This window comes from Planococcus citri, chromosome 1 (genome assembly GCF_950023065.1).
Source record: "Planococcus citri chromosome 1, ihPlaCitr1.1, whole genome shotgun sequence".
In the NCBI taxonomy this organism is placed as follows: Eukaryota; Metazoa; Arthropoda; class Insecta; order Hemiptera; family Pseudococcidae; genus Planococcus; species Planococcus citri.
The window spans coordinates 51,231,671-51,249,348 of NC_088677.1; the positions used below are offsets into that span (position 1 = coordinate 51,231,671).

The window sequence follows — 17,678 nt, forward strand, 5'->3', positions numbered from 1 at the left end:
AATGGTAGAATCTTATCGAATTAATCTACTACACACGCCATTTTAAAAAGAATTTTTATTTATACAAATAAATTAACTAAAACGTAGGCTGTAGAACCATAGGGTTCAGGGAAGGTGTTATTATGGACTATGGTGGTACCAGCAAAGATCCGGAAGCATTGGCTAAATACGTAGCTCGCGCTGCTGATCGACGAGTTTTCCTCCGCCTCGCCTACCCCTTCTAACCTACTGACGGATGGTGCGTTTGGTTTGCCTTTGCTTCAAGCTTCAACTCTAAACTGAAACTGCCGTTCCCGTTGGCAAAATTTAGATATTTTTACGATTACGTACGTATAGGTACGTAACTTGAGCTTGTCTTGAAAAGATGCAACAAACGATTGAACTTGACAGTCGATGTGATTGACTTTTACTTTAAGGTCATCGTCGTGTCCAGCATGGCCAAGCTTCAAGAGGACGTGGACGGTTCGCTCGAAGGTGAATTTTGAAAGGTTCGTCGTACCGTTTACGCGTCCGCGTCCCGTCGGTCGCCGCGCCGCGCCGCCGCCGTCGCGTTCGTATTAAAAATGCAAGAATTCGTGGCGAACGGAAGTCAAGAGATGCAGTGTGTTATTCGGTTATAAGGAGATATTAAGTGTAGGTATAGTTTCAGGCAGCGATAAAGTAGGAATTTTTTTCCTCGTTGCCGTAGAATACTCGTATGTCTAAAAAAACACCTCCAAAGAGTCTAACGAACTATACAACTTATGATGTTTTGTGTTTACGTTTACTTGGTTGACAAAATATCAGACTTGTTGACTGTTGAGCGTATAATTAGACCGTAAAATGGTCGTAACAGGATGTATTTTGATGTTGGTTGTTGCGCATTGTTCTTCTATTGTTTTTATACGAAGTATAACGTAAGTATTTTATTTTCTGCTGGCGATTTACGGAATTTTTCCACACACAGAGGAAGGGTTTTACAAAACGAGGAATTTCGTGGAATTCGTGTCAAGAGAGATGATCGATTTCATCGACGAGATGAATTAATCCACCAAATTTAGGCAAGAACTGAGAAGACGAAAATTAGATTTCGGTTATAATTATACGAACTCGTAGACGTATATGGCCGGTGAAGGTATCGCGGTCGGTCGCAGCTAAATATACCTACCATAGGGGGAATTTCTCTCGAATGTGCATTTTGGATGTACCTACTCGCGTAGGTCTAGGTAAAGGTATATAATTCACACGCACGCCGTCGATCATCGTTGAAGCAGAAAACTTGTTAAAAAAACACATGTGCACGCATGAAAGGCGACCAATCGTTCCTGGCTGGCGATTCTTATATACGCTAGTTACAGGCTTATAGATATACCTACGAGTAACTAACGTGTGTAAAGCATAAATTTGAACTTTGAACCAGCGTCGGCAAATTACGATGTATTGATCGTGTTTCCACGTATTACGACCATAATCAGAAGGTAAATTATGCTCATGACCCGTTTAAGGGAAAATTCTACACTCAACTTGAGTAATATTGGCTGGCTGTGAGATCTTGTCAACGCCCAACTTGTCGATATGTCTTGGGATTTTCACACTAGCACGGCTAGCTGAGACTTAAGCTGTTGTATCTGGGCGTTTGCCGAAGCAATTTGTTGGGGGAGGTGTGTTTTGAAATTTATAACTCATTTTTTTTGACATTGATGGGTATAACAAGGAAGATACATATTTAAATCGTCAAAAAAATCTCAGGTCGGGTAAAAATAAAAACAATCGAAACATTATCCGAAAAGTCGCCACTCAAATTTCAAATGCTGAATTTCGTTTCTGGATTTTTGGCAAATTTTTGAAAAGTCAGAGGCTCATTTATTCAATCAAATTCAAGTAAATAGCTGAAATCTGTATGGCGCTATTTTTGACCTCTGGAATCGATTGGTGGTGGTTTCGTACTGTTTTGGAACCATCGTCAGGAAATTTTCGAGATTTCCAGTTTTAAAACAATTAAAAATTTCCATAAAATGAGACAATAAGCAAAATAATTTCAAAGGAACAAATTTTGTAGGTACGAATATGTTTTTCTTTCAATTTTTTACCACACAAAAGAAATGAAAAAAAATCCAAACTCTAAAAGAAGAAAAAAAAAGACTTTTTGGCAATTCCTGCAAGAAAACAGTTCGGTTAAACATTCTGCTCCAAAAGTTTGAAATCCAAAAATTCTCTGGAGACTCCAGAACATCTCGCTCGAAACCACCACCAATCGATCTGATTAAATTTTGATTTTCTTGGAAAAAGAGCTGACTTGAATTCGAATTTTCAAAAATTCGGCAGAAATTGAAAAATGAAATCCAGTTTCTGAAATTTGGCTTAATGGTAAATTTTTGAACGCTCCTTTGATTTTTCTATTTTTGTTGCTCAAAAATTCTTCTGCTGGTCAGCATATAAACAGTTCTAATTTTCTGATTCTTTTTGAAGATTTTTCTCAATTTTCAAGCTGATGGGAAACTAAAACAAAGCCATGTCTGAGATAAAGTTGAATCCAGGCTAACAGAGACCAAATTAAAGCTGAATTTAGGTTAAGGCTCGGTTAGATCTGAGCTGAGGTTGAGGATTGGTCGAGTTGAGGCTCAACAAAGATGTTTTAACAATAACTAACAAATACTATAGCAATATTACATTGAATTTTTTAGTAAAAAAAAACTGTACCTTATACAAGGAAAGTGTAACGTCAAAGTGTTACAAATTTGCATCACCATTCGACTACTTATTCAAAAATGCAATACTAAAAGAATACAGACTGAATGTTGCAATCACCTTCTTACATCAAATTACCAAAATAAGTTCTTGAAAAATATGTACAAATAATATTACAAGTTTACCATTATTTTCGCGAGTCGATAAAATACGAAGAAGGATACCGTATAATCTGCAGCTGCTGCCGATCGATGTACATAAGAAAAATTCCTATTCTAAATTCGCCCTTGGCCCTTAAATTAAACTAGAATAACGCGTAAAAGAACTCGAAACTTGACTGCATAATGCACTCGAACCGCACCCAAGTCATGTTCTAAACGTAGTACAACCTACATGATGTTTACAACTTAATACGAGTATCTATAGATACATGTGATCGAGATCATACCCCCTTTCTGTCCGCCACGCCATAACCATTTGATTGGCACTTAATTTCGCGTAAATTCACTTAATACCGCACCTAATGGATATGCTTCATCGATACATCGCAGCAGACGATATTCGTATACGTGGACATGCAGGACGATGTAAATGTGAAGAGCCGAAGAAGCACCTTACAGTACATATTATACGCGTATGTACCTACTTAGTAGGCTAAAAACAAAATCATCGCGAGAAGAGAGAGAAGTGGGAAAAGACCACCTGATCTCCGAAGGACACCTTCGATTTATTACGTGTATACAAACCATGTTGAAAAACCGACACCGTATAAAACAATAAAAACCGACACACGATGACTGAACGAATTATGTACATAGTCGTGGTGTTGCATATGTATTTACAATAATACCATAATATACATCCGTTATTATAGTAATATTGCGCCCGGTAAACAGCCGCATAACAATCAAGGACGTGTTTTTAAAGATGCCTCTTCCTTTTAAAAATACCAACATAAACGCTCCTAAAATCGAAATCAACCTTTGAAGATGAGAAAACGGTAAACGACGCGAGTAGCGACGCGACGATTCGACGATAAACCAGCGTCCGCGAGCGCCTCGTACAATTGGAAAATTATTACGCTTCTGTGAGGCGAGTTGCCTCATCACAGTGGTAAGTTACCTTACCTTACGCACAATGTACCGTATAGGAAAGTTTAAACCTTGACTGATTTTTTTTGTTTGTAATCATTACCCTATATGGAAATGATAAATCGGCTAAAAATATTGCCCGAGTGCCATTTTATTACACATAAAGGCTCGTTGATTGAATTAGCATTGAGATAATTCGACGTGAAAATTAATAATAACCCGACCAATCGAGACGAAATGAAAATTAAAAATCTCATAGGTGATTTGCCTATAGCTCCATCGTCATCATGATCATCATTGGCATCGTCGAGAGGACTATAACGAATTCACTCTTGGAATAATTTTTTTCTCATCGTGTTCTCCAACGTCATCGTCACCTTAAGATGTTTTGTGAAGATTTATGGTGCCTATCTACGTCAATGTGTACAGTGTAAGTAGTAAAAAAAAAAAAAAACTAACATTAAAAAAGCATACGTATTTGTGAACAAAGGAATGCAGTGCGATTATATTTTCATAAGAAAACAACGCGATTAGCACTGATAGGGTATCTTGAAAATATGTACTGTAAGTAATGAACAACCTTGTCAAGTACATACACACTCGAATCTTCTCTTTTAAATAAATCAACGTTTAATACTGTACATGCGAATAGATACGAATTTACCTACGTATGTTTGCAAAAATCATGCACGAGGAGCACGGTCACAAAATTAAATTGGCTCCGATCAAAAAGTGAAAATAGGTACGAATAATTCGAAATACACAAAATTTCTTTTCTTTCCATCCCAACAACATATGTACCTTAAAGAATTGTCATCTTTGTACTCACTTCGAACTTATCAACTCAAAAATTTTTCAACTGCGAGTATTTTGAGTCAGGTACCATGAAAGTTGTGATTTGGGCACGATTGGGTGCCATTAAGATTGAAAAAAAGAAAAAAAACATAAAATAAACAAAAAGCCCACATTAAAAATTAAAGGGACAAATAAATTTGTACGAGTACAATATCTTGAGACAAAATTCGTTCTATTTTCAAAACTCTATTCACCGCCATTCTTCTTTTTTAACCACTTATCCATATGAAAAAATTTCAAAATTCTGGAAAGTTTTTTTGATGAATATTTTTTTGGAAATTATGGCCTATTCGGACCTTTATTTTCCTTTCATTCCATTTTTCATGTACGGGGAAGGGATGCTAAAAGTTCTGGAACAGAATTCGTTTGAATGAGGGTTGCCTTTTTAAAAGAAGTAGTTTTTCACTGCAAAACAGTAGAAAATCTACTGAGTTGGTCAGTAAAAAATCATTTTGACTGATCAAATCAGTAGATTTTCTACTGTCTTTGCAATAAAAAACTACTGCTTTTAAAAAGACAAAATGTCGTGACTGCTAAGCAGTGAAATTTGACTGCTTCAAATTTGGAGAGTAGTAAGGAGTAGGGTAAGGCAAACATTTTCAATCCATCAATTTTAAAAATTATTTTTGCTGGTTTGATTTTTTCACTTTTTTTTGCTCATTTTGTTGAAATTTTCACGATAAAATTAATATTAAAATCACCTGTAAACTGATTCATAATGCAGTTTAAATCTCTCGTTAAGTGAACAATTTTTGCGTTTTCATACCACCTGATTTGTTCCTTTAAAAGTTGAAGACTCACTGTATAAAAAGTAATGCAGGCAAAATATTTTTCTATTTTTAAAATTTTAAATATTCGACATTGAAAAGCACAAAAAATTTCCATAAATGGTGTAATATTTTCCCTCGAATGAGTCACTATTTTTTAGTGTTGATTTTGTATAATTTTAAGGCAATTGAATGTACGTTTAGGTAGGTAAATAGGCACGGGGAAAATTTTTATCAAATTATAGCTACGTTTATACAAATATGCTAAACACTCGAAATAATTATCTAACTAAAATGTAAACTACAATAGATTGCGGTTGCTCGTCAATTGGGGTAATATTTTCAAAGCCATTAAAGATAAGTAAGTAATCGAGATTAATTTTCTACTAAAATTTATTATACACTATGTTGCAGCTGAAAAAATTGATATTTTTACTTTTCAAAGGGCGATGATCGATAAGGTTTGGACATTTCCAGAATTTTTAGGCTTGACATTTTCAAAACTTTCATATGAGAGGGGTTTTGCGATAAGGGTCCTTGTGGTGATATTTCGATTTTTTCAGGAGAGAGAAAACATCGAATTGCTTCGATTTTTTCGATTTTTTTTTTTTATTATTTTTGGGTGCAGTGTTGTCTTGCGCATAGGTTGGATGGGAAATTTTGACGAAATTCGTTCATCATCGCCTGATATCCGTGATTTAGAAAAGGGACCTTGTGGTGAAAAGGCGAATTTACACAATGTTACAGACTACCCCGCAAAAAAATACCGAGAAATTCGGATTCGCCATGAAATTTTACATAGGTAACAACAATAAAATAATTTTTCCATCGACCTTTTAAAAAAAAAAAAAAAAATCAAAAACAAACAAAAACTTTGTTTTTCGATTTCCCAAAAATGTGAGTTTTTGAGTATTCATGTTCAAGTAATTTTTAAACGAGAAGTTGATGAGATAGGCGAAATCTGATTGCACCATTCGATTTCTCGTGAAAAAATAAGTCGGAATCGCCAATAAAAAAAAAACATCGAATCACCACAAGGACCCATATCGCGAAACGCCTCTCATATATTTTACTAAAAGTATTTAATCGAGTATGTGACAAACAATTTAGAAGAGCTATCGAGCATCAAAGATACGAGTACAACTTCAATATTCGGTTTTGGCGTATATTGAAACGCTCAGCTGATGGTTGTTCTAATAGGAAGACCGCCTCGAATGATTCCGAGTCCGAGTCAGATTCGATGCGCCTTCGATGTAATCGTACACTTCTGTATATTAAATGTTCGTGATGCATAATGCATGAGATCTCACAACTTTGCCCATCTACATTGGCGAAAATTTCGCCAATTAATAAGTCAGTAGGTCTTTGATCTGTCTACGTTCTCCATTAAATGAATGTATTAGGGCAAATATCCCACAGTTTAATCTGTCATTCTTTAATCAATTCGACAAATGCAACCAGTCTGTATCTCACTTACAATTAATTGGTCCGAACTCCGAAGCATGATGCGTCGAAAATTCGAAATTCAGATTCGTTATCGTGTAATCCAACCTATGTACGAGTAGATTAACTGGTCTAGTAGTACACGACTATACGACTATGTACCCGTATTACTAATGAAACGAATTAATCCCTGAATAAATATAAGCACATTGCATTTAACATTAAACATTTAAACAGAGTATTTTAGTACCTCTCTATCTCTATCTTGTATGTACCTACCTATGTTTGAAAATTTGTCTATTCAACCGGTTCACAGAGTCGCATCTCGGTATCAGATTTCGACTGCGAAATAATTTACGATCTTTTTACTTTTCATAATCACGTAAACGAAATTAAAACTTTTTTTTCAAACATTTAAACCGCGTCAACTAGTTTTACTTTTTATTATTTTAGTCGTAATTTTTTTTCTTATAGAATTTCGAATCAAATCTTCAAGATTTCTTCGGTTTGTACGTATATAACCTCTAAATGTCATCACAGTGCGTGAAAGGTAGGTAAATAAATGTAATTTGTTAAATTACCTATATAGGTTTGTGTAATGTAAGTAATGCTAAAAATAGGTGTACCTTCCATATGGAAGAAAAAATCGATTACATATTTCAAGTTATATCCTTTTTTTACATCATCACTTTGTGCATCGTAAATTATTAGGTACCTACACTTGTTAATTTATTCGGCTTCATAATCTAATATGGGAGTTACATCTCTTAAAATGAGAGGCAAAAAAATCACAGTTATGAAATTGAAGACATTCGTACTAAAAAAAAAAAAAGATGTAAGAACGAACCAAGGAGTGTTTACGACTTGATAATAAAAATCTATAAAAATTCATCTTCGTAAGTTGGGTTTACAGGTGTAAAATATTCAAAGGGGATAAGAGGGATACTGGATCTTCTGTAGTTTAGAGTTATATCTCGGTTGATTTTAACCTCTAGAATAATCGACTGATGAAAACTGAAATCAAAATCAAAATAGTTACAACATAACTAAAGGTCTAGTCTTTTATTTTCACTTGTTTACAAATTTAGAACTAAAATTCAAAGTATTTATGTACCCTATGTGGCTGGTTAATCGTACACTTTAGTTTCAATGGGAATTTATTAAATTGAAGAGAGAAGCAGATAACTGACTCAAGAGTACCTACCTACCTATTTTTATTTTCATATGATCACACACACTAGGAAATATAATGAAAAAATCCTATAGTTACATCATGAATTCATGTAAGGGAGCCTGTTGAATTATGAAATAGGAATTCTACAAAATAAAACTTATTACGTACAAAACGTAACACAGTTGAAATCGAAATTAAGCCTTTACGAACAAATCGATCTTGAAAAATTCCATCATGCAATGACACGAAAGGTTTTGTTCTTACAGCATGAATTATAGTAGATATTATCATGGCACAATTTCAAATGGAATTTTAACCCTTTCCACCTTTGAACACAAGTAATGAATGAAACTTACAACTTTTTTATTACCTATCTTGACTCTTGAAATATGTAATGAATGCCACTTTCCACAAGAGCAAAAAAAGTAATTTTTTGAAAAATTTAGGTCTTCAAAAATGCTGTTTTTTCCCCCACTTGTGTCAAAACGGAACATAACAACTAATCGTGATTTGTAATTTAAATGCGACTAAAATTGAGGGCTTCCTTGTTAACAGCTAGTCATTTGATTTTTTCATCAGGTTTCGCAATTTTGAACTAGGTATTTTGGAAAATTTAAAACCCTATACAATCTTTAAATTTTTCTGAGCGCTATTTTATGAATCCTCAATGTTCTGGTATGAAAAAAAATGAGAAAAATCGGTAACTCAGTAAATAACCGAGTAAATTACTTTGTTCTAAAAATATGCTAACTTTGAATTGTCATCGGTCAATTGGTTAGTTGGCTCACCATCCGAAGGGGTAATGATTATAGGGTTTGAATTGTTCGTCATCAACTTATCATCCATCGAAAAAATAATCCTAAAGCTCAAACTGAAGCTGAGCACGATTTGATTCGATTCGAACACGCTCGGAATGAGTTCGACTATTCGCCATCAGCTTTCCGCCAAACCGGAAATGATCGAGTTCGAAAAAAAAATATCGAGCAATGCTCTCGATTTCGCGCTTGCTATTCGAAGAATCTGGCTACGATGGCGGCGTGGCGGGCACATCGGCTTTTATTAAACAGCCGCTAATATTTTACTTTCTTACAGCAATCGTATAATATAGTTAATGTTATGGTACAAAAGACTCTATTTGATTTCCTTTATTGTTTATATTCGAATACATACAAGTCGAGTAAGTACACACATAACCACCATAATGAAGAAACGCTAAAGTACTTAGGTATAGCTATAGATATCTAGTTCTATGTAGATGAACTATCACTCACGCGGCTTGGCAATGAATGAAAAAAAAATTGATCGTGTGTACTGTGTACGCTATTTGATACCGTAATTTACTCGTAAATGTAACATGATTCGGTTAATTATTACATCGTAATTACTCGCAGTAATTTACCCGGTGCGCCTTCTGCGTGAAATTCAAATCCGCCCGACGAAATAAAATATTTATTAGCGTATTTTAAGGAAACGCCTTCCGGCGTGCTTTTTTTCCTCTACTCTTTTTCAGAGACTTACCTCGTATACCTCTTAACCTACTCGTATTTTACATCATTCGATAGAATAGGTAACTGAAACAATTACGCAATAAATTCTTCTGCTATCATGGCATAATTACTCGACGTAGGTACGATTTTTTTTCTACTTTTCACCGTTAGGTACCTATATTTTTGCGGCGTGAGATTTTTATTATCATTGTCAGCGGTATTGAATAAGTTCGATTGCTTTTTCAGAATCAAGGTGCCGGAAGTGCCCCGAAACCGAAACAGTCATATTGTAAGTATACGTAGAAATAAAAACTACCATTTTGTTGCTACTATTTTTGTAATTTTTTCGTGTCAAATTCTGGATTTGTTTGAGTATACCTTAACAATGTGAGATCATGATCATCACTTCAAACCAAGGCTGCTCTAAAATTTTCCATGTTTAGTTGTGTTTCCATAGCGCCTTCAATTTCAAAGGTGGACAATTTAACGAAATGACCATTTTTAGCTCGTTTTGAGAAGTTGCACAAAAATTTACTTCAATTTTTTGAAATTTTTGAGGAACCTAATTATATTTTTTTTAAAATCATTTTATTCTCAAAATATAATTATTATCTAATAGCTTACAGCTCAACAGCTCCTCAAGTTTTAGAGAGAAACAATTTTGTAAAACAATATTTTTATTCTTAAAAAAATTATGCCAAAATCCATGATTCATAGAATTTTTAAATTATGCGAATTTGAATACTTGTCCCTTCAATTTTCAGGTTAGGCACGTGCAGATTAACTCCTTCCCAGCACACTACCTAGGCAACGTTTTGTTTTGATGGGAAATTAGGTACCAGTCTCGACCGTTTCCTAGTCAGTCCAATTCGCCAAAAAAAAGAGGGTATTATATGACTACTAATTGGATACTATTTTTCTCCTGCGTCCCTATATCCTAACGTATGATCATCAACTTTGGTTCAACAGTCCTAATCAGTAGTTTGGAACCTCATCACAAGTCAAGACCTTGAAATCTCAAAAAATGATCACACGATTAGTTGTTGATCATGTAACAATAATTTTTCCTAAAATCTTAAAAAAGTGGATTTTGAAAAGATTACTCAATTACAAATCTTTGATTCTTGATTTTGATTTTTCATAAACAGTGGAAATTGTATGGACATAGCGGGTCTTTTTGAGACAATCGAGGCAAAGTATAGGTAATCAACCTTTGAACAGACGATTTTTTGCGTTCTATAGATCGATTCATAATAATTGATTTTAAAGTTTTTATTCGCGAATTCATTACTTATCGTGGTTCAATGTGAAAATACATAATGAGTATTGTTGGGATTACTAAGTATGCTGAATTGTTTTCAAAAATATCTAAGGAGGCATTGTAAGCAAAATTTCAGAGTGAATTCAGCTCTTTCAGAAGAATTGAAAAAACGATCAGTGACTCCGCTTAATGCAACGATTTGAAATTCGAATTGAATTTTCAATTATTCGTTCCATTCTTGTCCTTCAACTCATGGACATTTTTTTCTTACGTTTTGCGAAAAAATTGCTAAGATTTAAGCGAATGTACTCGCATAAAATTAATTATGTTATGAATTATGCATAGATGGGCAGGTACAGAAACTCCTCGACACGATCATCGGCGAGATCGCATCTTCCGAGCACTTTTTGGTACTCTCGCCTATGAGCAATTTTATGCCCTGATCCATAATGGAGAGGTTAGCTCAAGTGTTTTTAGAAAATGGAAATGATACTTGTACGGATCAGAAAATCATAATCATAAAGAATTGATAATTTTTATGATTTGTCAACTAGCTCAGTGCGCTCAAGTTTCACTTTATGGGCATATACAATTTGGGCACATTCTCACTCCTGGCATACAAACTGGGCACACTGCTAGAAATCGCCCTCTAATGACACCTACAAATTGGGCACACTAGAAAATAAACCGTGATGCAAGCATCACAAAACTTTCCGAACGTTGGGAAGCACTTGGCACAAAAACTTAGCCCTTTATGCACACTTATTCGTTGTATCATGAAAAAGGTTCACCTTTTTCTTAACATCTGGAGCGCGCCTTCGCGTTCACTGCGCTAAGGATAACAACTGGTTTTCTGTGACGTCACTGACGTACCATTGAATAGGGAACGCCATGAGTTTTCGCGTCAAAATGCTCGTAATTTTTTTCTGATTTTACATACGAAGCTGAAAAGCTTATTATGACATCCTTCAATGGGACCTATCATTAGGTGCAAGTTTTAACTTAGTATCTCAATTAGGGCGTCTGCAATCGTGTTCACAAACTTTTGTGCACATACATATGCACATACATACATACACACACACACACACACACACACACACACGGAACATCACGCTCAAAATAGTCTCAAAAGTCTTTTTGGACCTTAAAACGTGTAATTCCGTAAAAAAACTCGAAATCGAAAAACCGGTCGATTACAATACTTCCCTTACATCGCTGCGCGCTGATCGGAAAGTAAAAAGAACGAAAAGAGCACATACAAACTGGGCACACAGGAAAGAATGAACCTCGCATTTAAAACTTTTATTTAAAAACTTGAATTTTAAAAAATTTGTCACACCTAACCTGCGCATAAATACGCAAGTAGGTACCTATTTTAGGTACAGTACTCTAATACGGATAATAGGGATGGATGTAAGTTTAATTTTATGTACCTAACAAGGGAGGTGCCCCAGGTGACATTCACCGATTTCAAAGATTCTTGCACCATTAGATAGAGGACATCAAATTTAGCCTAACCACAATTAATTTTCAGGTGCTGAAGTTGATATTACGATTTTTGAGAGCGATTTTTCGATTTTTAACATCTCGTAAGTATAAATCCGAGTAGCAATTTTGAAAAATTGATCAAAAATAGCCGGCGCAGGTCGCATATCGAAAACTTCCACATTATTTGGGAATTTTAATACATATGATGACACTAACCCACAGTGAAATTTGTTGCTGCTGAAGTTGATATTTTGGCCGTGCAGGGCGATTTTTCGATTTTCACATTGCATATTTTGAAATAAAAATTGGTCAAAAAATATCAACTTCAGCAGCTGAAAATTTCACCACGGGCTAGTCTCATGATATGTATTAAAATGCCCAAATAATACGAGAGGATTTGGTATGCGACCTGGGCCGACGATTTCTGGGCAATTTTTCAAAATTGCCATGTGAAAATCGAAAAATCCCCTGGGATTACTGAAATATCTACTTCAGCAGCTGAAAATTTGGGGTTAGGCTATGTCCGATGTCCTCTATTCAATGGTGCAAAAATCGTTGAAATCGGTGAATGTCACCAGGGGCACCTTCCTTGTAAGTATTGTAAGTACATGAATTGGCAGAGTAGGTACTAGGTACCTACTTTGTTGATGAGTACCTACACCTACATATGTACAATTGTACATCTTGGATGAAATCTATTGAGAACATATGTGTGGATACATGTCCTATCTATTTTACCTATTTGATTATTTTCTAGTGTGTCGAAATAGTATGGCTTCTTTTCGATTTCGTTCATTTTTTCTAATGTGCCCAATTTGTATGTGTTCCTTTCGTTCTTTTTTTCTTATGTGCCCAGTTTGTATGTGTCATTACTGACCCCCTGGTGTGCTTGCTTATCTTGTGCCCAAATTGTATATGCCCCACTTTATAGTCTTCTCTTTTTCACCAGCTCAAAGGCATCCTTTAGGATATCACTACAGCATCAAACTTTTTTTGAATCATAGTATACTCTACATTGCTTCACACAGAACAGAACCACGTGAAACAGTTAATAAAAACGTTTTATGGTAATTGAAATAAACCTGTTCGACAATAGAGTCACAACGGCAGCGTTTTTTCACTCTGATGAACGTTACCGTTGTTTTTTTCTTTCGGCACAGAGAGAAAAAATATATAATACGATGTTACCATCGCAATCAATCGATTCAGCGGACCGAAAGAAATGTAATTTATTATCATTACACGATGTCGTCGTCAATACAGCTACCTACCATCGAAATCTGACGTGTTCAACTCGTATATACATGATAGGTAGTACTAACGTAAGACAAGGTCTGCAGTACATCAAGTAAGTACTGCATGTGTACATACTTATACCACACTGTAAGTGGAAATTCGTTAATTTATCCCGGTAATTTGTATATATTTATAATTCTGGTACCTGTACAAAACATCTTCCGTTATCTATATTACAACGCAACACATATACACTCAAATATACCGGCACGCTCGCTCACCTCATTTGGGCCAAGTGCAGTAGAACGTACGGTTTCTTTGTCGGTCGAGAATTTTTTTTTCGTAATTTTCATTCAGTCGTGTTTTATACTTGTACACTTACTTACACATACACCAGTTTATGCGTAAATATTGTAATATATATAGGCGCTGTATTGTAAGTAGACGTACCTAGACCTACACGTTATAATTATTCTAACGCGGTTATTTGGCCTAAGTCGATTTAAAAGGCTGGTGCACTGCACACCGCCCGTGCTAAATTATCCCACAACTATCGCGCCATTTACTTTACTCTAAATCCCACCATTTGGCGAATGGCGAATAATTCCTTCAGGACATTATCGTCGCACAAGTCCGACCCTATCAGCCATTACAATCCTAACCGGGCGCGAAACGCATGAAAAAAAAAGTTAATCTCGAGTTACACCTAGCGTAGAATTTGCCAAGCGCAGGAAAGCTAATCTACAAATTTAAAAAACTAATCTACGTTGAAGGTTTTTCGAGTCTCAGCAGCGACGTTTCCATTCATTTTCCATCTGGTCTGATTGGGAAAACAGGGTCAAGATCGGCAGGCAGAATTTTTTTTCAAGACGACAATAAAGGATACGGCGAGGTATAAAACTTTCGATAGTCTATCTCGTATGTCGTCTCTCATATGTGAACACGAAGAATTTCACTCCAAATCGATACACTCTCTTGGTTTTCCTATTTATATACTACACCATGTCTACAAACAAACGCGGCTTTTCTCAGAATACCGCATATTTCATGCTGTAACGCGACAATGCAACCCGAATAACAATGGCAATATTTATTTTGACGCCGAGTCAAGTCGCCGATTTAATACCATTGTCATGCGAATCATTAATATTAAAAAGACACGAAAGAGGGTCCTCGATTTATATTATAAATTTAGTTCATAATCGAAAGTACCCATCAGTGAATTTTTTTTTGCATCATCTCTCTTTCTCTGTACCTATTGATTCGTCGCCGATGCATTGTTTTAGGACCCGACCGCGACCATCTTCCGATACAAACGATTCCGCTGTTCTATTTCTAGCATGTAATTAACGAGCGAGGTGCCCCGGGAGAAAGCATCGCGATGATGCTTTAACGAGGTATGCCAACGAGAGAGCATCGGTCGTAAATATTTTCATATACTTTGATGAAACTTTGGTTAGTTACATTTAATCAAAGTAGGCAAAATTTGCTACAAATTAAGAGCAATTGAACGAACTAACTCCCTGAACAGGAAAAGAAATCAATTGATAAAAAAATGCGAAGGAGTGTGTACATGAATTTTTAAATTATTTTGATTTCTGTACAGTTTTTCTTTGGTTTCAGTTTACAATTGGAAAATTTCATTTTTCTTCCCTTCTTCCCTCTAACCCTAAATCATTTTTTAAATATGAGTAGATTACGTACCTATAATAGAATGATTCATATAAATGCGATCTTCGCTTCTTCGCTATGCAGTTGTTATATGTACAGCAACAATTCGATATTGCTCACCTGAAACAGAAAAAAAAATTGTTCGTTAGTTTACGTAAAGGCGACCTCGTTCAAGCACTAACAAATGTGTATAACTGAATATTAACTACAGCATGATCTGTCTGAAAAACTGAAAGTCGAACTTTCAATGATACATTTCAAAATAGAAAGCATCTATGCTGCACTCATATTGCTCACTGACTGCATAAAATTTTGACAATAATTAAAAATACAGAAAGTAAAATTTTGCTTGATTGAAGGGGGGAGGGAGGGGAGTAAATAAATATTGGCTCGAATTCTTGATAAATATTTTCTACATATATTACGCAGCGAAAAGTTTTTCCCAAACTCCACCAGAAAAACATTCAGAAAAATATCACGAGACTGAGCATTACTAATCAGTACTCCAAGCACGTACATTTGGGTAATTCTCAGAAAAAGGGTCGATTTTGATATGCATAATTTTGAAAAACGAAAATCATTTTTTTGGAAAATTTCAAGTGGGAATCATTTGTATATGTGTCCCAGATCCCTTTTCTAGTGTTGGCCTCAATTCAATCCCCCCCCCACTGTGGACCCCGGCCCCCCTAAAACGGCGATAATTAGAATTCGACCCTCATCGATGTGTAATATGTCGATTGACATGTTTTCAAGGTCGTAGAATTCGAATCTGGAGTTATTTTTTTTGTAGAGGTGGAGGGTGAGGCGTGGGGAGGGGGAAAATGTCAAATTTTGCTTATATTATCGTGTAATATGTCGATTTATGTTTTTCAGGCCGCAGAGTTCGAATCTGGACTTATTTTTTTGGTAGGGGTAGAGGTGAAGTGTGGGGAGGGAGAAAATGTAAAATTTTGCTTGTATTATCGTGTAATATGCCGACTAGCGCGATAAAAGTACAGCTGTCTGAAATTTGGCCAAGTCGAAGGACAAATGGGCGCTGGACAAGCCGAAGGACAATCTCAACGTTTTTTCGTTTCTAGCGTTACCTACTGGACATTATTCGATTTTTAACACGTAATGAATGTGTACTTATCATGTAGAATAACTTCCCTTTCTCAATTATCGTTTTTGGCGGGTTCATCAGGGTAAATAAAAAGGCAAGCCGAAGGACACCGATTTTGCGAAATATCATATTTTCAGAGACAAGTACGATCAGAACGAGCTATTGCGTAGGTTTTGAAAAAAACATTGCGGGGTAACATTTTTATGAGGACAGTGAACCAGTGCAGCCACTCGCCAGAAAAAAATGTTGGATTGGGAAGCTACCAAAAATAATTGAAAATTGCTCGAAAATTTGCGCAAAAAGTGTGTGACAGTTTTCAAATGTGAATTGTGAGCTTCCTATAGACTTATTGCAATTGCAATTTGCACAATAAGAGACCTTCATGTTCTATGATAATGAGAATGTGTCAATTTTTCCAAAAAAAAATGAAGTTCATGACACTTTATAACATTCATTTTCAAAAACATGATGTGTGACAGCCAAGTCGAAGGACATTTGGGGTATAAAATCAAATGTACACCAATGAAAGGAGGGTCTAAAAACCTCAATACCATGTGTGAAATGTGTGCGGGGTCATTCTTGAATGGACCAAAAAAAAAAAAAAAAAAAATCATGTTAAAACCGTTGAGAAATTTGCCATGTACACGAATTTTACCTTTTTCTGAGAATTACCCATTTACATATTTTGAGTTACCTATCAGGAATCAGAATTTTGAGACGAAATAAGAGGTGAAAAGGAGACGGATAAGGGTGACCCATATGGAAACGTTTGGTTTTCTATGCTTCCATTCCATGAAATCGCTGGATTTCAAGAGTGAAAAATTCCTATTTCGACATGGATTTATTCGTGTTTTTTTTTGTTGAGTTCATGATATTTTGACCAATTAATGTTTGTGAATAATCTGGTGATAGCAGAGACATTTGATACCCATAGTGAGTTGGGAGATGAGAAGACGACAGGGAGAAGGGATTTGAAATGTTTCGAAATTTGAAAGTCGATACTTTAATACTTCATTCATTTATAACCATTTTGTTGCTGCGTTGAAAACCAAAACAGTACTTGGAAGCAGATTTAGCGTTTCTAGACTTCCAGGGGCCCTGGCAACGCCAAAATTGCATTGCCACAACCCCCCCCCTAATTTTTTCTCAAAAAAGTAAGAAAAAAATCAATGAAAATTACTAACTTTTTTCGAATCTTGAATTAATGTACCTGATAGCGAAGCCTAGAATTGGCACCAGATGGTCAAATTGGTTGAAAACGTAAAATATTTCAACATTTTTCTAAAAAATAGTGAGGGGAGTAGTAAAGAAACATTCTCAAGCAAAATTTCAGAGGATGTACTTCACTTTTTTTTACATTATCAACATTTTTTCATCAAAATTTGATGCTGACCAGATTATTTTTTCAACTACCTACATGAAAGCGTAATAGT

The 17,678-nt window shown here is 35.5% G+C and overlaps 1 protein-coding gene across 4 annotated transcripts in view; it reads right to left on the reverse strand.

Annotated features, from left to right (window-relative positions):
- The window catches only part of smash (smallish), a 125,910-nt gene that overhangs the window by 45,858 nt on the left and 62,374 nt on the right, over positions 1-17,678 (reverse strand). For 3 of the 4 annotated variants that reach the window (XM_065345932.1, XM_065345929.1, XM_065345930.1), the window contains exon 2: positions 15,177-15,263. The exons of the other annotated variant lie outside the window; for it this stretch is intronic. The gene's annotated coding sequence lies outside the window, so the exon portion shown is untranslated. The remainder of the gene's footprint in view (positions 1-15,176; positions 15,264-17,678) is intronic. 4 annotated transcript variants of the gene reach the window in all.